The sequence below is a fragment of the Podarcis raffonei genome, chromosome 12, assembly GCF_027172205.1.
Source record: "Podarcis raffonei isolate rPodRaf1 chromosome 12, rPodRaf1.pri, whole genome shotgun sequence".
Lineage (NCBI taxonomy): Eukaryota > Metazoa > Chordata > Lepidosauria > Squamata > Lacertidae > Podarcis > Podarcis raffonei.
Window position 1 is genome coordinate 19,868,903 of NC_070613.1, and position 21,665 is coordinate 19,890,567.

General features: G+C 42.7%; 1 protein-coding gene across 2 annotated transcripts in view; it reads right to left on the minus strand.

The window, feature by feature from the left end:
• JCAD (junctional cadherin 5 associated) overlaps nt 1-19,491 on the minus strand; it is a 68,642-nt gene extending 49,151 nt beyond the window's left edge. The window contains exons 1-3 of one of the 2 annotated variants that reach the window (XM_053359105.1): nt 19,393-19,491; nt 19,147-19,284; nt 10,628-10,782 (exon numbers count right to left, since the gene is read on the minus strand). The gene's annotated coding sequence lies outside the window, so the exon portion shown is untranslated. Of the gene's footprint in view, nt 1-6,953; nt 7,061-10,627; nt 10,783-19,146; nt 19,285-19,392 lie in introns of those variants that run through there. The other variant, XM_053359107.1, reaches the window with a different exon arrangement.
• Between the last annotated feature and the right edge of the window lie 2,174 nt (nt 19,492-21,665).

Below are 21,665 nucleotides of genomic sequence, written 5' to 3' on the forward strand. Positions count from 1 at the left end.
CTTTCCTTGCTGCAATGTGATTCCCTTCTTTCCAGGGAAGTGAACTTTGAAGGTGAACAAAACAAAATAATTGTTGGAGGTATCAAAGATTGTTCAACAGAAATAACACAGAAAGTGATACTACGGACTAAAATGTGCTGATATAAGAAGCCAGCTAAGGCGGGAATTCTTCCCCCGGGAGTCCTTGCACAAAGAACACAGGCCTATCAAAGCAAGAAGGATAAGGAAGCTCCGTGTAGGATTCCTTTTGCTCTTTGCAACCTTTGACTAATCTTCTTCCATGGACAAGTGATGCCAAGCAGTGACAGAACTAAGGTCCTGCTGTGCAGGCCAATCAACAGTTCATCCACAGTCCAGACCTCCTTGTTTTATCACTCTCTTAACTGCACTTCTAAATGAGCACAGGGGGCCCATTTCCTAAGAAAGGGTAGTGGGAACGAGAATCATTGTCTGCAACTAGAAAGAAGATTTGATTCCAAGCAAAAATACTGGATTGAGATGGATGGAATGTAGTTTCAATTGTGCTCATTTTAAATTTTCTTCATTTTTAATGCCACAGTCTGCTGAAGGCTGTAGGTTAAATATGATTCTCACATATGACTAATTCTTTCTTCGCAATCTGTTTCTGTTTTGACTGCTTGTTGCTCTTATGAGTTTTTGACAGCTTAGTATGCATGCTTTTAGGATGTCAGTTATGGTGAGCTGAACGGAGCTTTTTTTGGGAAGGTAGGGTAACAAATGGGTGAGGGGGAAATATAAATATTCATAATGTGTGGGTGATCCTGCAGCAGCAGGTAAATTAATCTGCGAAGGGTCAATAAGTCCATCTGCTACACCCCTCTCCAGCCAACTTTCATATGGTGGAAATTAACCTCAGGGTTTTGTGGGGGTTTTTTTTGCTTTGGTGCTGGTTAACTGATTGGGGTCATTTGGGTCTGAGAAAGGTCAGTTGACCCCAGATTATTTAAAGCCCAAACTGATAAATGTAAGCAGAGCACATGACAGACTGCTCCTTGGAAAATAAGTTCTGGTGAGGTGGCTCAGTTGCGAAGTAGAGTGGAGGTGAGAAGAGAAATTGCAGGGTTCAAGCTACTAGACAGTAGGTAGATTCAAAGGCATATGCAAATACAGGTGTTTCCGTCTTTGTATAGGTGGGTATATATGTGAATTGGCAATGCCACGTTGACCCACTAGGCAACTATTGAAATAGTGAACTCAGAAAGCGACGCAGAATAATCACACATCTCTGTTGGCTCGGGAGCAAACAATCTTGTTACTAGTTATCAGTACAGTCCATTGTCCAGCTATACAGATATGGGAGTAAGTTTTATTTAATCTCAGTAAAAGTAATGCCTGTTAGCCCAGGGGTCGTCAACCTTTCTGGGCTGCTGAGCACTTTTGCAAACTGGAGAAATACTTCCTCAACATCTTCTGTTGGCTGCAACAGAGTGCTTCTCTAGAGCTTATTATCAACAGCGGGAGGGCCCTTTGGGCACTATGGAGGTCGTATGCAGGTGTATTTGCATCTGTGGGTGCCGTTTTGGTAACACACACACACACACACACACACACACACACACACACACACACACACAGATTAGCCCTTGTTTTGAAAGCATTTTTAACTATGAAAAAAGCTTTGTCCCTCTAAGGAACTTTTAACAAATTGTGTCTTTGGCATCTGACCAAATAACTGGTGCACTTTCAAAAACCATTAAAAAAAACCCCACAATCCTCTTCAACTTGTTATCACTCTGCATAGCAACATGCTTTATTTTCATGGGTTCCAAATATTCATTTAAGTAACTTTCCAAAGTTAGTTCTGTGTTAAGTTATGCAGCTAAAGTAACAGCAGTTTTGTGGGTAGATGTTATCCTGACTAATTCTTTGCTCCGTGTGGGGGAGGTGAATCCTGCATCCATCTCTCTCTCTCTCTCACTCACTCACACACACACACACACACACACACACACACACACTTATTAACCAAGTTTTCATTTTTGCAGGATGCAATCACTCTTTTAGTGAGTAATTCATTATTACAAACGTAAATTTCAAAGGATTCGAGAATATACAGCTTGACGATTTCAACACCTTTTTTAAAAAAATGAAATGAAATGAAAAACAAGCCACCAAAGCCAAAGCACAGAATCTCATTTTGGTGGGACTTGCTCGGCATCATAATCTAGAAGCTTTGGCCTGGTGAAAGTCATTAAGAATTAGGCATCTCAAATCTCTGACAAAACATTCTCTGTCAGGAACTGAACTCCGAGTGCTGATAAAAAAAACCTAGAGCAGGTGAGGAAGCAGGCAGGTAATGTGGAAACAAGGGTGCAAGGGTGGGGAACCTCTGGTCCTGGGAGAGTCCCTCTCAAGCACCACTTGATAGCCAGGAGGATTCTGATCCGTATTATTATTATTATTACTGTTGATGGTGATTATGAAGATATTGCTTTCGATGCAAACATCTCAACAGTTGTTCTATCTCTAACCAGCTGCAATTTCCTTTCCCAGCCAGCAGCCTGGCAGTATAGAGAGTAGAAAACCAGTGCCGGGCATACTGGGTCCCAGTTTAAGACTTTTGGTGCCTCGTCACACCCTAGTATTGAATGAATCCTGAGTATAAGTGAATCACAAGTGCAAATGAATCCTGAGTATTCTCACCAGCTTCTTTTGCACATGTCCAGTGGAGAATGCACAGCCACAGCTGTATAAAGCCTGAAGCTCTTTGCGCAGGACATCCCCTTTGTTTAGCTAGATTATTCTGAGCTCACAGATCTTCCAGTAGACGCTGCAAGTGCAGAGACGAAAAGCTGGAATAATCGGCACTGACATAATCACAAGATGCTTGGCTGAACATGAGGGATGACTGGGCCAGTGGCTGTAAGCATCCCTATGAGGCTAATGTGCCTGTATTGTCGATTCCAGTGAAGAACCCTTTCTCCATCAGAAATTAAACGGAGGGAAAATGTGTCTAACTGCCCAGCCTGTAACTCCCTGACTGTCAAGGTATTTATATTGAACCTGATGGGTGTCCCACTGATTCCAGTTGGCTTGGATCTAACTGCCAATTTCAATTAACTCTTTCCTCGATGGAGGAAAGCCTTTAGAGGAAAATACATTAAAAAGCTGCATCAGAAAATGGCATTTTAATACTAGAATCATAGAACCATGGAATCATAGACCCCAAGGTTCCCCCTCCCACCAGAAGCCTTTCTCTTCACCACCACCACTAGCTGCTGTCCTGCTCCTTTTCCGCATCCTTGTAGCACCCATTTGCCTGCTACATAGGGAGCCAACGAAGGAGCTGTCAGTGGCATCTCCTGGTCCTTTTTTGGCTAATACTCCATAGTTTGGGGCAGAGCAAGAGATGCGTGAACAAGGAGGTTGCAGTGGTGATGGGAAAGAGCAGGTGCAGGAGATTCATGTCAGTGGCTGCCTGGCAGGACTCACTCTGGTTATCTGCGTGTATTCTGGGCAAGAGACCTGACGTAGGCACTTCTAGCCCTTTCATCATCATCATCTCAGAGGACCTGAGAGAGTTCTTTCAGTTTGTTTGCAGCAGACATCAGCCCTGCAGAGCAGAAAACATTTTAATCCACCACGGGAGGCAGAAATGCTTCTACATACCAGTTGCTGGAAGCCACAGGAAGGAAGAGTGCTCTTGTGCTCAAATTCTGCTTGCAGGTTACACACAGGTATCTGGTTTGCCTCTGTGAGAACAGGATGCTGGACTAGATGGGCCATTGGCCTGATCCAGCAGGCTGTTACGTTACAGAAATAAAATTTGCAAGGGCTAACAAATCTGCCATTTGCTTTTCCACAGTGACCATGATAAGCTGCTTCTTGGTGGTGGTGGTTTTTTAAAAAAGAGCTGTGGCTCTGTGACTGGAGTGCTCCCATTCCCTGATACTCTCAGCTAACACTTTGAGCTCACCCAAGCCCATCCCCATCCTATTCCAGTGGTGGCACTCTCCTTCCCCTGGTCTAAACCCAGGAAGCTCCGTTTTCTAAAGGAGGACCCAGTTATGAAGAATGACTGCACAGTTCCAGGAGAACAAATGCACACAAGATGTGCCATTTTCATTTTTTTTAAAAAAAAGAAATGCTAATTAAGGCTGTAAGATACTTGAAAAACCAAGGTTTTGCAAACAATCTGGAAAGCAAGATCACATAAGTGCCTTGTTTTTCTATATATGTAATTCAAGTCCATTTTAAAAGGGCTAACATACTTCTCTGGCAGGTTCCCATAAATATTTTCCACAAAAGTTCATTTTTCCACATGAGCAAACGCTTTCAGTGTGTGTGTGTTTTAAACTAAGTCTTGATATGGAACTTAGAAAATTCTTGGCACTATTGTGTGGAGTTAAAATGACATCAGCTGGACTTTCTATATTGAAACGCAACCACATTTCTTTGTTCTGAACACAGCAGCTTTGCATCTTTCATGCAGCTCTTACCAAAAATAGAGTGTGATTACAAAGTGGCCGTCTGTATTTAGAGCAACCCTGATTACACGCCACGAAAGTGGGAAACCCTAGGGCAGCATCTCTCTCAATGCAACAAAAAGAAGTACCATCATCATGAAGCAGGGGTGGTGTGTTCCATTTTGCCACTTGGGGCAAAACGGAAGGTGCTGCCCTGCCACCCGGCCACCGCAGCCTCCTTTATATGGGTAGTGTGGCGGCACCTGTGAAGCACTGCAATGATGGTGGCTTCCATCATTGTAAGGAAGGGTATACTCATTGATGGAAGTGTGTGCTCAATTCTGACCAAACTAAGCCTCCTATGCTCTACGATTGGTCAGAATCAAGTATACATTTTCCAGAGTTAATGCTAAATACATTACTTCTGCTACAGAGCCAACATAGCCAATTTTGTGTCCTGGGCTTTTTAGACACGCCTACCCATATACTATCTGAAGCCAAAGGGGTGCATTGGTTGCCAGATGTTAAATATATTGGCATTATTTTCAGCTCTCCTAGCCCACTATAATGCTCTTCACTGAGTGTGATTGAACCAGTTGCACTCCCCTAAATCCACCTCTGACTGTCAGCCAGCCCACACCTGCCTGCTGTCTTACTTAAATCTAGTCCAGGGGGTCAGCTTCTTCCTCCTTTTTAGACTCTTTACGTGGGGACCAAACTAGAATTAGTTGCCTCTGCCTCTGGCTCTGGCTCCAACTATTGCTGTTGGCTCTCTGCCTTCTGCCCCACTAGCCTCAATGAGCACCAGCCACCACTGAGGATGTGCACACCTCTCCCAGAACTACTGGCTTGCTTCACAGCCATGCTACCCATTCTCAGGCAAACAGGAGCCTTGCATCCTTCATCAACCACAAGTCTCATAAAAACAGTGACATTGAAGACAGGCACCTAACATTTCTAAATACATACAAGTGTGTATTTTAAAGGGAGGGAGATACATGTTTGTACCACAGAGGTAGGGAACCTTTTTCAATCTAATGGGCCACATTCCCTGGTGGCCAAGCAGCTAGGAGCAACATGCCAATGGTGGGGAGGGCAAGAGGCAAAAGTGGGCGGAGCAATGAATGTGCATTGTACAGTAGGCTATATTCTAGCAGTGCAAGCTTTAGAGGTTTACACACATATATACATACATGTATCTCCAAGCCAGAGGCATCACAGTTAAAGGACACATTCCAGCCAGGCAGAAGCACTCACTGAGTGTCTGCAGCAAGCCATGGAGGAGTTTGGCCCAGGAAGGGCCTGGCTATATTTTTGTAAATAATTTACAAAAATTTGAATAAAAATGTATTGGGGGGGGGGGGGAAAGGAAGGGCCTGGCTATAATCCCAAGGGCCAACAAGTGCAAACACATGATCTTTTCCAGCATGAAGGAAAATGATGTGCATCACATATGTGCATTGCCTGCATTGCATCTCCACACCTACTAAGAAAGACTCAATGTGGTGTAGTGGTTAGAGTACTGAACCAGAACCTGGGAGACTAGGGTTTAAATCTCCAAACAGTCATGGCCTTGGGCCAGTCTCATTTGTATAAATGAGACTATTGGGTGGGGCATAAATAAATTATTATTATTATTATTATTATTATTATTATTAGCCTACATGCAGGTGTCTAAGCATATGGCACCTATGAGGGAGCCCACAAAGCAATTCCCTTTCTTCCAGTTTTGGTTGTTAGTTTTTTTAATGGTGATCACTGATTGCCAATCCTGAACCAGAATGTGGTTTGAGATTCCCCTCTGATTATCTTCACAGCACGGAGAGGAGGAAGGAGCAGGTACTGTTTGCATAACAGAGTACTATGTGGAGAGTTCTCTTAATCCAGCATTTTGCAGAGCTGCTTTGTTATTTGCATTTCGGCATAAAAGAGGTTTTCACCAGAAGCAAACCCTCACTGTGCCTTTGAAAGGAACCCAGCAGACAGAGAGGTGCTTAATTATCTGGCAAGGCTGCATTAAAGAAATACTCTGGAACACAGGGCAGTCTTGTGGTTACTATAACAGCATTAAGACATACACTGTAAACACAGCTAGTGCGATCCAAGTCAGGCACAGCTTTAGCCTTTGGCATAGGGATTACACTGAGAGACCTGGAGAGAGACTGTGCTGAATATTCAACCAAACAAAACCAGCCAGGAGTGGAGCGTTACTACATCAGATCAGCTCCACAGCAGCAACATCCAGTTGTGCCATCGATGTCCCAAGACCCCACAAACAGTTTTCTAAACACATTGCCCTCTTCTCCATGTGACACAGGAGTGCTGGTTTGCTCCTATCTGCTCAGGGCACTGGGATAATTTCACTCAGGTTGCATGTACAGAAATAGCCACAAGACCAGCTGTGAACAGTTCAAAGCCTTTGCCACTAAATGCTTCTCATAATAGCAACAGCAGTTTTGTGGCCACATTCACACATACGTAGACGGCAACACTCTCTCTCACACACACAGCCCAGAAAATCATTACCTTGAATGCAAAGAGGAGACACCTTGCTTTCCTCTCATGGATCGGAAGAAGCAGGATTTTTAAAAAGCCACCCTAACACAGACCCGCCTGCTGAGAGTTCTTTCAATCCCACTTTGGCTAGCGACTGTAAGTTTGTGCTCTGAATAGAGGCTGTGTTATTTTAACCACAGGATTTCTAGTCATGGGGGAGGAGAGATGGATTAGGTACGTTTGCAATCTAATGCTCAGCATTCAATGCTGGAGAAATGAACCAGCCCTAAAGCTTGACGGAAAGGAGAACTTTGTGTCAAGAGATACATTTCAAGAGACCCTGCAAGCCAATTATGGCTAAACTAACATGCTAAGGAACTGTAAAATTCCAGAGGAGTAAGATAACATACGCTTGTGTTCTTTCCTAAAAAGGCATGTGTGGAATTTCATGCCAGAGACTGACATGAGGGAGGCTGAGCAGATGTGCTCAGTGCGGGTCAACCTCTGTCTCGGTACCTGAGCATACCTGACCAAGAAGCACGCCCAACACCTGCTAAAGTGGGTTTCAGCAGCCATATCATCCATTTGTGTGGGACTAGGGGAGAAATTTGATTCAGTCCACACTTAAATTCACACTTCCTGAAACAATGTACTGACAGAAATGCAGCCACCTTGTGAAATTCACGCATCTCCGAAGTTTGCAATGCAGTTCTCTAGATAAATAATGCTTATAAAGGTGCATATGCTACCGTTAAGTGTGTATAAAAATGTACATGTTAGTGAAAAAGAACAAACAGAAATGCATTATATTGGAGAAATACTTTGCAAAATATGCACATTAAGCAAAATTCCACACATATTAGGAGAAATCTGCGCTAAAATGTTGGTGAAGTTTCTTAATGACTAAAATATATATATTTATGAATGGATACAGAAATATGGAGAACTAAGCTGAAAACTGAGAAAATGAGAAACAGAAGGAAACTAAAATGGATAGATTCACCTATCCTTACACTTGGGGCATGTCCACGTGTTCTTGCCCTCTCAACTCAGTGCATGTCAGGGACTGGCAGGATGCTGATGAGTGTGCACTGGGGAAAGAGGGAAAGAGGGGCAGGAGTCTGACTTGGGAGAGGGGGGCAGTGATGGGGGGGACAGCCAGAAGAGAAGAGTTGGAGGCTGGGAAGCTTCAGAGCTAGAGGCTGGAGCACAGGGTGGGTCAGAAGAAGAGGTGAAAAAGGCAGGTCAGGCAAGTGAAGCGGCTGGTGCTTCCCCACCCTCTCCTGCACCGCTGTCTCCCTGAACCAGGAAAGGACTGAAAGGGGATGAGCAGAGGAAGCTTCCATGCAGGCACAGCCTCTGGCTGCGTACGTACAACCTGCCAGGGGAAAATACATAAACGGGTGGAGGGGGGATGGTCCTCTGTTGCTGCAACTGCTCCATAGAGCACAATACCTGGGAATAGCTGATTAGATGCTAGATTGATGTGCATAGGAACCCAGAGCTGCAGAAATGGCTGCAAGTGTTTTCTTTGATGTGCCATGTGCATTCCTTTAGCTGGGAAGATCCCTTGACAGGGCAGAAATGCACAACAGCATGCTTCGTGTGTCACCAATTGAATCTTTCCTTCGTGGCTTGCTCATATTTTGGGAGATTTGTCCATAATTGTCAAGGCTGAGTTGCAGGCAGGTGGGTGATGGGGGGAAAACTCAAGAGTGTCATTGCTCCCATAGGCACAATGTGAGTAGGGCAAAGGGCTTGATCTCAACACTTTGGGCCAAGCGCTTGTGTGGACAGGCCCTAAAAGGCCACATTGCTACAAATGCACCTATTAGGCTTCTGCATTTGGATGCTAGAATGTAGGCAAGATTTCTGACTTGCAAGTGGAAGGAAGCAGCTAACATGTCTTAACACAGACATGTGTACCAGAAATAATTACAGACCTAATTAAATGCAAGGATGAAATTGTTCCTGCAAAACTAGTTTGGAACATCTGGATTAGATCCCAGGCTTAAGATAATACATGCCTGATGTCACGCTATTTCATGGCAATACAGCTTTGGGCTTCTGTACACACCTCAGAAACAATTGTTAAAAACCATAGCCATTAATAGCACCCTGTCTTCCTAAGATGAATGCTTAAAAAAATAAACAAATAAAAAAACACACACACACATACATGAATTTGAGGGAGCAGTGTGGGGAACACACACAACGAAAGCGAGGATCAACTTTAATCCGTCCTTTGAAACAAAAACACTTGGGCTTAGTTCCATTGAGAGCAAAATCCAGATCTATAAATAAATAAGCAAGTCCTATGAAAAACCGTTCATAGTGGGGCATTGTTTTGCCCGCCCCTAAAATGCAAGCATCTCTTTAGTCACAGGCAGAGCACAGATGCCAGAATGCTCTGCTACCAGTGTAAGAAGGAAAGGACAGCAAATCCCATTGAAACCACAAGGGGGATTTAAAAAGGCTGAATAGGCTGCAATTACCTACCCTGGAATCAGGCCAGCATGTCAAGACTAATACCCTTTACTCTTGTGAAAACGACATGGTGGAGAAGAGCCAGTCCTTTGCTAGTATTTAAGCCTAACACACACAGAGCTCCTTTGAGATTCCAAAGAGCATGCTCCAATTAAGTGAAGGGCTCAAATCTATTTAATTATCATCGCAAAACTGTTAAAGAAATTTCAGCGCAAAGCCTCAGCTGCCCTTTTACTCCACCTAGTGGTCAGAGGAATTTGGTGCTCAGTTTCTTAGAGGGCAAAGGGGAAACTCCAGCAGGGAGATGTTTAACGGGGTCCCCTGCCTTTCCCTTTCTCATTTGAAAGCAGCATCTTAGTTGGATCAAGGTCACAGTGCAAGGGAACAGGGAGTTAGCCCTTAACCCCTATATTGCTTTCCAATACTAAACAGCCCTCTGAAGCTGCTTTATTCCATTAGGTATAATGATACTTGTCTGTTGTCCAAGTCAAGGCAAGTAGCAGCGGGGAGCAAGGTGTGTAGATTGAGGAAATGGCTAAAAGAGGAAAGCATTACAGAAACAGACACACGTCCCTGGCTCCTGCAGGATTAGGCTATCTATGAATACTAGCCAGGATGGCTATGATCTACCTTCACCATTGGAGGCTGTATGCTCCTGAATGCCATTACAGTGGTACCTCAGGTTACAGATGCTTCAGGTTACAGACTATGCTAACCCAGAAATAGTACCTCAGGTTTAGAACTTTGCTTCAGGATGAGAACAGAAATCGTGCGGCGGCAGCGGGAGGCCCCATTAGCTAAAGTGGTACCTCAGGTTAAGAACAGTTTCAGGTTAGGAACGGACCTCCAGAATGAATTAAGTTCTTAACCCGAGGTACCACTGTAATTATTATTATTATTATTATTATTATTATTATTATTATTATTTGCTGGGAATCCCAGGAAGGCATAGTGCTATTGTGCTCCTATCCTGTTTTGGGACTTACTTGAGCAAACAGAAATTCTACCCCAAAACGCAAGGTAATTATGAAACAAGTTGGGATAAAACCTGAAATCCTATGCATGTTAACAAGTATCTGCTAAGAAGAATTTAGTATAACAAATTAGGTAGTCATAAATAATAAGAATGTGATTAGTAAACTTGATAAAATAAACCCAACATATGGAACGTATAAAAACTGTACTGAACATCGGACTATAACAAAATGCTTTCTCACCAGATGGGCTTTTGGATGGATCTAGCAGGCTCTTCTAATGTTCTTAAATAAAAGGTCAGAAGGTCCAATCGTGGATCTCTAGTGCCTCTTCTGGCTTGGCCCTCACTCAGATAAATTTGAACGCTTTTCCAACCAGAGTAGACCCATAGAGTCATCTGCGCAAAAAGAAGCTTGGACATATTAATCTTTCATATATATTTGTGTTTCAGCTTTTCACAATGATTTCTTTACAGCGTGGAATTATTAGACATGCTTTCAAAATGGGTAGGTGAAAACTCAGGTGTCAGGTAGGAAATACCAGCTAAGGTGGAGAGAAAGTGGCATAGAGTTTTTCTAGACATGCCTTCCATTGACTTTAGTTCCCTCGCCTGGAATGAGGAACAGAATGGAACTTGAAACCAAATATAGAATTTCTCTAGTTTATGGGCTAGCAAGATGATAGGTGCCTCACACCCACATTCTGACATATTTTTTCACAGCTATGTGGGATGCTAGCAGAGATGGGATAAGTCTTGTTTTCCAAGCAATCAAAGACCAGGCACACCCACTGATTTGCAGCACAACGTCAGTTTTAATTAAGAATAAGAATATTATATTTGGCAGGCATAGATAGATAAAGGCCTCAATTGGACACCATGGTAAACCAGAGGTGAGGAACCTTCCAGAGACCACAGAACAGTAGGGTGGAGTTGGGGACAAAAGTAAGCAGAGCAACTAATGTAAATTTTACCCTTGCGCTATAGGCTATTTTCTACACACAAGCATCTCTCTAACCTCCACCTAGGCAAGCGAGAGGCATTATCAGAGTTCTAGGATGAATTCCAGCCAGGCAGGATGTAAAGCAGGGCCAGTGAGGGGTGTGGCCTGAGAATAGGGGGTGTGGCCTTTGGAGAGCTCCAAGGATCAGATGGAGACCTGGAGGGCCACAGTGGGTTCCTGGGCCTGAGATACCCCATCCCTGTGATAAAGGAGAGATAACATTCTACCACTATCATATTTGCACTGGGAGGAAACAAACAATGATATCAGGCTGAGTGTTACATCTGAACCCGGGATCCTGTTTCCTTTCGCTATAACAAACCCTGATCAGCAAACCTTGGCTACAGATCATGGCATATTGAAAGCATTATCTAGCACTCTTCAAAGGAGGAGGCTGACCAGGAGCAGGGGAGGCAGTTAAACAGATCGAAGGATGAAGAGAATGGGAGAAAAGTCACACTGGGTGGGGAGCATTTCCTTGTCACAGAAAGCCCTGCTTCCAAATATTTAACGGGAAAACCACCCACACTTTTTACATTTTTCTCCAAAGTCATGTTAAGCTGGAAGTTCTGACTCTTCAAATTCCACAGCAGATATCATTCGGCACCAGAGTTATGTGTTCATTAGCACAATTCCAGCCATGTTATTTTCCAGAGCCCTCTGCTCAAATGGTTTGAAGTTTCACGGGCACCGAATTTGTCAACATCATATCCATGTCAATATCTCAGTTTTGTAGATAATGTATTAAGCCGCTGAATAATTTGCTTAGGGGTAGTCATTATCTCAAAGAGTTTCATTCTCCTCCATTAGTGGCAGCTTATTTTATGCTTGCTTGCTTCCTTCCTTCCTGCTTTTGTCCCAGTAGATTATTTGATACATCGACATTTTAAATAAGCCAAGAAACTGGGCTAACCCAGACACTATCATCTAGCCACCATTTGCCTCTTTAAATAGCACTAATGACATCAGAACTTTCCAAAATAAAGTTCTTTCTTTGCTGAACTAGCAGACACTGCCTTCATGGATAATGAACTGGAGGTTAGATACAACCTGGCCGGTTGCTATAACTCTTGAAGACTTAGGACCTACGTAGAAGTTATTTATCATTATTTATTTATAAAAATATTTCTATACCACTAAATGATAAAAATAATCAAAGTGGTTTACAACATTAAATGATTCTTTTTCAAAAACAAAAACCATGCAATAAAAGCATAAAAGGCTAAAACAATTTTAATGCAAAAAGGTTTAAAATGTGCATCAATAAAATTAAGAGGGTGAATTCTTAATCCCTGCATAGGCCTGGTGAAATAGAAAAGGGGCACATGAGGAGGTGACCAGCCTGCACCTCCATGTTATCTCCCCAGCATGCCGTGTAAAATATTTGATGTTGTGTTGCCTTATATTAAGAATTTCCTGGCCACCAACAAATTGGATTGGAGATGTCATGGCATGTGTCTGTTTCATTGACCTTAGTGGAAACAGATATGGGAAGGGATGCAAGTCAATGTCAGCCACACATATCCCAAATTACCAAATGAGGCCCTGAAAGCCTGTGTGTGTGTGTGTGTGCGTGTGTGTGTGTGTTGCTGGCTCCTACAGGCCAAATAGAGAGGCCTGGAGGGCTGCATTTGACCCTGCACCTGAAGTTCACCACTGGTGCTTTCCACAATCCCCATGCTGATTTGTTACCTGGTTCAGCATAAAAGGTAAGGTTCCTCAAATTATTTATATTCATTTATTTATAAAAAAAATATACACCGCTGTATCATAAACATGTTTCACAGCAGTTTACAACAATAGGAAAACATAAAACCAGACAGTAAAACCACAAAAAGTTAAAAACAAGTTTAAAACATAAGAAACAAACAAATAAATCTATTATGCCTCCTCCTTTCACACATGCACACAGCCCCTGGACAATGGCTTCCCATTTATGTCTCGGCAGTGGTTGCAGTTGGTGCATGTGGATTTATTAGAGGAACGGAAAGTCATTGGTTTGTGGTCTTGTAACTCCCCTGACCAGTTAGGCAGCCTTACGGGTGACATTGTGGGTCTCTGTGTGTTTGGGATCTGACAGGATGAAGCTGCCTGAATGTTAGTACTGTGTGGCTGTGGTACGTCCCTGGGGGTTCTGGTGCCAGGGCACTGGGGAAGTTGCATGAGCAGAATGGTATCTGTGGATCGTGGCCCACTCTTCTAAACTTCTAATGTAAGCTTCTCCCCCTTTTCAGAAATTGATTCATCCTGCTTCTCTAATGCAAAATGCTGGCACTGCAATAGTCGCTTCCCATGAGATATAATATAGCTTCCAATATAACTAGGAACTGGAAAAAGCATGATGAGAAATGAATACCAAACAAAAACAGTCTGCCTTCTGTTCTTCCCAACTCAGAATTTCAGAAAAAGAAACCACCCCGTGTGTTTTGCTTAATTAAGAGCTGAAGGCTCAGGTATCAATCTATTTTGATAAGTACACTATTAAGTATCTACTTTCTGCAGAAGGAAAATATTTTTGTTTTAAGTGAGATTTTTAGAAAAGAATGTTGGTCCTAACCATATGGTGTTTCAAATTCATCACAAGGAAATTGTGGGGGATATCACAAAACTGCTCTGAAGTAGGTTGCAGTTTTCTGTGTAAGCAGGCGAATTTGCTTTAAATATGTATTTGATTCAGAAATACAAAACCAACCAACCAACCAACAAACCAAAACACTCCTTTCAAAGCTGATGTTTCAAAGCTGATGTTTTGCTCATTAAAAAATACAGACACTTTTTAATAAATGAAATCAGTAAATAAACTGCTTTTATTTTGATGTACTGTAGAAATGGTTTGTGTTTTCGCGCGCTCTAGAATTCTTGATTCTGGGATACCTATGCAGACTATCTGTCAGGAATGAACACTGGAATTATGTAGTGAAAGCGGAGTGATAAGGGAGTGGAGTGATAAGGATCAAACATCTTCACAGAGAAATGAGCATCAAAAGGGATTGTTTATTTAGCAATATAAAAAAGAGGAGAGCAAAATCATCCCATCAGCACAAAATATTTCCACATTTAGAAATATGGCAAGAAATTATTGACTTAATTGACTTCTGCTATGCTCCTATAAGGGACGCAGGTGGCGCTGTGGTCTAAACCACAGAGCCTAGGGCTTGCTGATCAGAAGGCCGGCGGTTCAAATCCCACAATGGGGTGAACTCCCGTTGTTCGGTCCCAGCTCCTGCCTACCTAGCAGTTCAAAAGCACGTCAAAGTGCAAGTAGATAAATAGGTACCGCTCTGGTGGGAAGGTAAACGGATTTCCGTGTGCTGCTCTGGTTTGCCAGAAGCGGCTGAGTCATGCTGGCCACATGACCTGGAAACTGTCTGCGGACAAACAACGGCTCCCTCGGCCTATAGAGTGATATGAGCGCCGCACCCCAGAGTCGTCTGCAACTGGACCTAATAGTCAGGGGTACCTTTACCTTTACCTATGTACCTATACAAAAATATACATTAAGAAATGAAATAAATGAATATTCTCTCTAAAGGAGAAAGACAGTGGGATTTGTTTCTTTTTGGGAGGTCTCATTTCACCAGGTGATACTAGCTAGGCTTATTTCTGGGGACTCTTTTGTACTACATGCAACAAAACAGATCATAAGACTCACTCTTGCAGTGCTTCCAAACTGTCACTATTTGGGGGGGGGTTTGATTCAATCACATACTGGCAAATTTAGGTTGCGCAATTTTGTCCTCTTGCACAACAAACCCACTTACTCCAAAATAGAACTGTTTGCAATGAGAAATGTGACAGGAAAGTGTGGGATGTATCATCGTCAGAATAAATGTTCATCGAAAAGCCAGTGTCATCTGGTCTCCCTGCAAACAAATCAGGATGAATTCTCAATAAACAGGTTATCTCGAAGTGCCATGCTTCTTTTTTGTGTGCTTCCTGTGTGGGAGATGCACAAGTTTCCACTTCACACATAGCAACAAAAGCACAAAAGTCAATTGTGCTTCCATTGAGGGGGCGGGCACTTCCCTCAATATGTGGAAGAGACCTCTGTTTCATTTCTGTTAGCCAGAGACTAGTGACAACTTGCCATTTTCATACAGTTGTAGGGAAACACTTCAAACACTGCCCCAGGAGAACTCTCTTCCTTAGAAGACTCTGGGCTGTTTCAAATGCTCTGCATTTCCAGACCTGAAAGCACTTCCCCGTATGAAATGGGAGAAACCATATAGGAAAGGTCACCATTCACATATATTTCATCTACTTTACTTCATATAAAAGCTGCTTTGTAGGAAATGCATAACATTTGGAGGAGTACCCAGCCAAAGGTAAACCTCAACCTTTTTTCAGAAGCAACGTAAACCTTTTCATTTCGCTTTTGGTGAGCAGGATTAAGTTGTTAGCAAAAATTCTGTTTGGTGTTTCGGAAGGGGGTCTGATTTTTATCTGGTGCTGTTATTTTAAAACTATGACCCACTCGAAGTCCTAGGGATGGGGCAGGCTAGAAATGGAACTACATGAAATATATAAATTATTCCATGCATAACTAAATGAGAATATTTATGGAACTCTGTGAACCATAACCTAATTCCACCAAAGACGCAAAGTGAAAACATACCGTATTTTGCAAGCCAGCGTGCTTTGTTATTCTCCATGGGAAAGCCGCCACATTTTTAGTCACTGCAGAACTAACATGTTTATTAGTATAGAAGAGCTTGCTAGAGTTCATGCCTTGTCCATCCCAGGATTAATTCAGGAAAAGACTATTTCTTTGCTCAGAATATTTATACCTGCCACTGATAAAGGAGCTTCCAAACATGCGTGTATTTTGGAATTGATGTTGCTCAGGTCCACAACTTTCTTTTGTAGCATCCATGTGATGCCATTGTCATCAAAACACCAGATTTTACTTTTTTATATGTATTTAATTTAGATACAGTGGAACCTCAGTTTTCGAACGTAATCCGTTCTGGAAGTCTGTTTGAATCCCAAAACGTTTGAAAAGCGAGGATCAAAGGGCTGCCAGCAAGTTCAATAAGGAAATTTGAGAAACACACCTCAGAAGACGTTCGACTTCCAAGGCGTATTTGAAAATGGAAGCATTCACTTCCAGGTTTTCGGCGTTCAGAAACGTTCAGCAGCCAAGGCGTTCGAAAACCGAGGTTTGACTGTAATTACTTACCATGGAAAATCCAGTAAGTAAAGATAAGCTATTAAACATCCACAGTCATTGTTGGTTTGGAAGTTCATTAGCACATTTGTAAGTGGGCATTTTGTCATGTGCATTTCGTAGGTGGTCTCTTTCAACACTTCCCTACTTCCGTTTCCTTTGATTATCACCGAAACACAACTTACCCATTTTGTTTCCAGCAGCCCCCAATACCAAACATAATGCCAGTCGTTGTATGCCAAAGTAATACCCAGAACACAGGAGATATTGTCCATATGAAAAACGTGGGGATTACCTGGAATGCATTAACTGCAGCAGACATACATTGGACTGATAAAAATAATAATACAGGGGTCTTGTTCAAGATTTCTTTATCACCCTTGCACGAGACCTCACTGTTAAAAAGCCAAATGGAAATAGATATTATCCTTCTCTCAGAAAGCACAAGCCTTCATTTTGCCCACTATGATAACTGCCCACTATGTATTTTCACATTGCCAGGTTACAGATAAGGAAACAAATCGCAATGAGTACACACAGGTTGTACAGTATAGCACACAATTCAGAACAGTAAAGAAGCAAAGCAGAGTGAAACCAGGACTCTTCTCATCAAGGGTAAAATGAGCTATAGCTATTTAACAGCAAATAATTAAATAGCACAAAAGTCACATAGACCTCAATGTCAGTTCAGCATTAAAAGCTCTGGGTGAATTCATAACAAGAGAAAGAGACTAAACTGCATGAAGCATAACTTGACTTGCACCGATTGACTAACAGCAATCCTAACAATCCTATACTGGGAAGTAAACCCTACTGAATTCAGTGGGACTTACCCCCAAGCAAGTGGAGTTAGGATTGCAGCCTATGTTTTTGCATGGCATTTCAACCTAAGTGGGGAACATGCTGAATTTCAAGGAGAACTCTGTAAAATGCTGCATAGTTGGCAAGAATGGTAACTACAAAGAAATGCAGAACATGTTTGAGTCCATCAAAGTTACCACAGGCCCCAAAGAAATATAGTTGTGGTACTATAAAACAACACTGCCCTGTTTCCAGCCTCCAAAAATCTTGTGGAATGTTAGAAGAAATAATATACATCTCTAATATCCTCAACATTATGATACAGTGGTCTATTTAACTGCACCAAGAGAAGGCCCACAGCTGTAATTTCAGCCATCAAATTTCCTGGGTTTGCAAGCTTAAGCCAGATGCTCAGGTTTGTTTTTGTGAGGGAGTAATATATAACATCACTGATGCATGCATGATTTTATAAGGGAAAGGTATGTTCGTTGTATATGAAATGGTGCCTCATTATGATGTTGCCGTTTGAGAGCATAGGGTACCAAGCAGAAAAGATTCTTGAAAGTACAGTCTTCTAGAGGTTGAAGAAACTTGTGAAGCATATAAGTACCAATGTTTTCATGGTGGTGTGTTACAGTGGCTGCAGTGAGGGGAGGACGGCAGTCACAAACTCACAGGTGACCTCAGTCTAGTGGCAGGAGTGATGTGAGGATAATAGGAGGGATATGTCACTGAGATTATTGGAAGGTGGTATAAAAATGCAATAAATAATGTTTAAACTTGCTTGATTGTCCCCTCTGTTTTGTTTACAAGGTTCTCTATATTTTGTGAGGTAGGGCAATAGCAAAATGCTTACTTTTGTTTTGAAAGGAATTTTACTCTCCATTTGTTATTGGAGATGCGTTTGAGTAAGGAATCATCAGTGCTTAGTACTAGAAAATGTTTTCGGTATTAGGCCTCAGAGGTGATAAAGAGTGAAGTGATTTGAGGATGTGCAGACTGTGTCTTCCTTGCAGCGCCGAACAAGCACAGTCAACAATTCCTAGATCACATCAGCCCCCTGCCTATGGCTTCCCCCCAAAGAAGCCTGGAAACTGTATGTGTTAAGGGTTCTGGGAATTGTAGCTCTGTGGGGTGTAAACTACAGTTCCCAGGATTATTTCAGGGAAGCCATGGTGTGTGGGTGTCACCAACGTGCCTGAAGGCCACGGGATGTGATTCACCCTACCATTTTCACACAGTGTTTTGCTTTCTAGGATGTGGTAGCTTGTGATGCCACCATACAGAGCTTTCCAATCCCAACTTCTTCACAAAAAACTTGAGAGGGTCAAAACTCAAAAACGGGTCATGCAAATCAGTTCTTCTCTTGATGAATCCCCACAAATTGCTCCCTCCAATAACCTCAAACAAACAACATCCCCAAAATGGATGCCGATTTGCTCTGTACCTGGCAGTGACTTGCCAGGTCCCAACTCCCTGAACTTCTGAACTCTTCTTAATTCTGTGTACCTGGTTAAAATCACTTGGCGCTGTGTGGGGACGGGATCCAGGCCTACTGGCAGCAGCATTTAATGAGCCCTCGCCCTGTTCTCGGCTTGAGGGAGTGAGAGACAGAAGGGATTCTGGTGGCCTTCCTGGGGCCTTTTTGCATTTCTGAATGATGAAAATGCAAGAGAGCGGGACGTACACATTTTTGAGTGAAGCGCTACATGTGTTTAGCCCCTTCATCTGGCAGTACATCTTAAGTTTGTTTGGATATTTTTTTTAAAAAGACAAGGCAGTAAGATTTTACCTGAGTAGGCCCATCCATTAGGAGTTGCCCTGGGCAACCAGGACACAGAAGGTGATTTATCTTCCTGTTTTCTTGTGCAGCATGACAGTAATATTTCAGTGACCATCTTTCCCTTTTGTGCCTCGACAGCTCAGCAAACTGAGGAGGAAAGTTAAGCAGCATTTGGTCAAACTGTGCCACAAAAGCGTCTTTCTAAAAAGGAGTCTGTGTGGGTGTGTTTACAAATACAAATTGAGCACCCCTTACCTCAGAACAAAGATCTTGAAGAACATGAGCCAGTGCTTTTGTTAAGTCCCCATCTAGATCTCTAAAACAGACATTTCTTGAGGCAGACATTCTTCCCCTGCCCACTGTGTACTTTCCAGCACTTTGAAGCCAAAATCTGGGGCGCCGTCTTCCCAAATGTAGCCTTCTCATTTTTTTATTGCAAAAGCACAGCGGCCATTTTGTTTGCTGTGATCTTGCGCAATTTTGTATCACGTTTCCCCCACCCAAAAAAGCCCTGAGATTGCGGCCCCCAAAAGTGCTTTTTCGGGGGTTGCTTGGTGAATTTGCTTGGGATCACGGCAACCAAAATGGCCACCATTCTCTCATGATGGAAAACAGGATGTCCCTTTAAATACAGCTCAGCCTACAGATTCCTGCTCTCTTCCTTTTCACAAGGGCTGGGCCAGGGATAATCAACTTGGTGCCCTCCAGATGTTGTTGGATTACAGCTCTCATCATCTCTGGTTAATGACCATGCCAGCTAGGGATGATGGGAGCTGTAGTCCAATATTATATGGGTTAGTATGTACTTTTGGTAGCAGTGCACTACTCTGTAAAGTTTGTTCCTTCTAATCCAGTCTGTGGATGATTTATAAACTTGCAAACACTACAGTGGGTGGGTCTCTTTACAACATGATTAAACCAGACAAGATCCCTTTCTCTGCTTTTATTTTCCTCTGACTGGCTTCTCCTTTTCTGTGTAGCCAAGCTTTATACAATCATGCTGTCTTCAGAAAGGCAACAGATAAGTCTTGCAAACACATATGAACTCTATTTCACTCTAGTTTTCTGAAGAGTCCCTTTTACCATCTGCTTTCTTTGAAATCTAGACTCTTGCATGTAAATTGTTGATACTAACAATAAACATTAGTGTCTGCTTAGAAGAAATGGTAATTACCCTTTACAAATAGGTGATGATTTTAGTTTCTTCTTCCCAGACGGAGAATTCATTGTTTATTGAAGATAAATTCTAGGCAGCAGCAGACTCCGAACTAGCTCCTCCAGTAGAAACAGAAGATAATGTGAATGCATTTTCTCTGTGTAAATCATCCCAGGCAAATAGCTGGACCTAATTTAGTGAGAGAGGATGCTCTGTGATTAATAAACATATACCTTAATCCAAGGACCAAATCAGTGCTGGATTTACACACAAGACTGTAAGCAACAGCATAGGACCTCAGAATATGTGGGACCACTATATTAAAATAAATAAACAGGCTAAATTTAAATTACTAAAACATTACATAACTGGTTAAATAACAAAGGAAGTAGAAAACACTCTAAGACATTACAAGTTTTTATACATGGAAAGTAGGAAGTCATAAGGTATTTTCATTTAAAGGCATTTCGTATGCAAATAGACTTATTGCAAGGTTTAGTTATATTGTTAGTCTACCATTGAGCTAGGGGACGCGGGTGGCACTGTGGTCTAAACCACTGATCCTAGGGCTTGCCGATTGGAAGGTCGGAGGTTCAGATCCCTGCGACGGGGTGAGCTCCCGTTGCTCGGTCCCAGCTCCTGCCAACCTAGCAGTTCAAAAGCATGTCAAAGTGCAAGTAGATAAATAGGTACCGCTCCAGCAGGAAGGTAAATGGCGTTTCCATGTGCTGCTCTGGTTTCACCAGAGACGGCTTAGTCATGCTGGCCACATGACCCGGAAAAACTGTCTGCGGACAAATGTCAGCTCCCTCAGCCAGTAAAGTGAGATGAGTGCCGCAACCCCAGAGTCGTCTGCAACTGGACTTAACTGTCAGGGGTCCTTTACCTTTTTACCATTGAGCTATGGTGTCTCCAAAACCAGGAAAAATCTGGTGGGTAAAAAAAGGAGCCAGTACAGAGTTCTGGTGAAGTCCTGGGGGAAAACAGCATTTGCTGACTTTTCACCCCAGCCTCTCCTCCCAAAAAAGGGTCACCATTTTGGGGCCAGTAAATGTGACACCAAAATACAGGATGAGCTCATGTATGAATGTCAGCCTCAGCTTCTCAGAGGAACAGTGGGATATACGTATGAGATAAAACCTAAGCCAGGGGTCAGCAAACTTTTTCAGCAGGGGGCTGGTCCACTGTCCCTCAGACCTTGGAGGGACGTGACTATATTTTGAGGGGGGGGGATGAATTCCTATGCCCCACAAATAACCCAGAGATGCATTTTAAATAAAAGGATACATTCTACTCATGTAAAAACACGCTGGTTCCCGGACCGTCCGCAAGGCGGATTTAGAAGGCAATTGGGCCAGATCTGGCCCCCGGG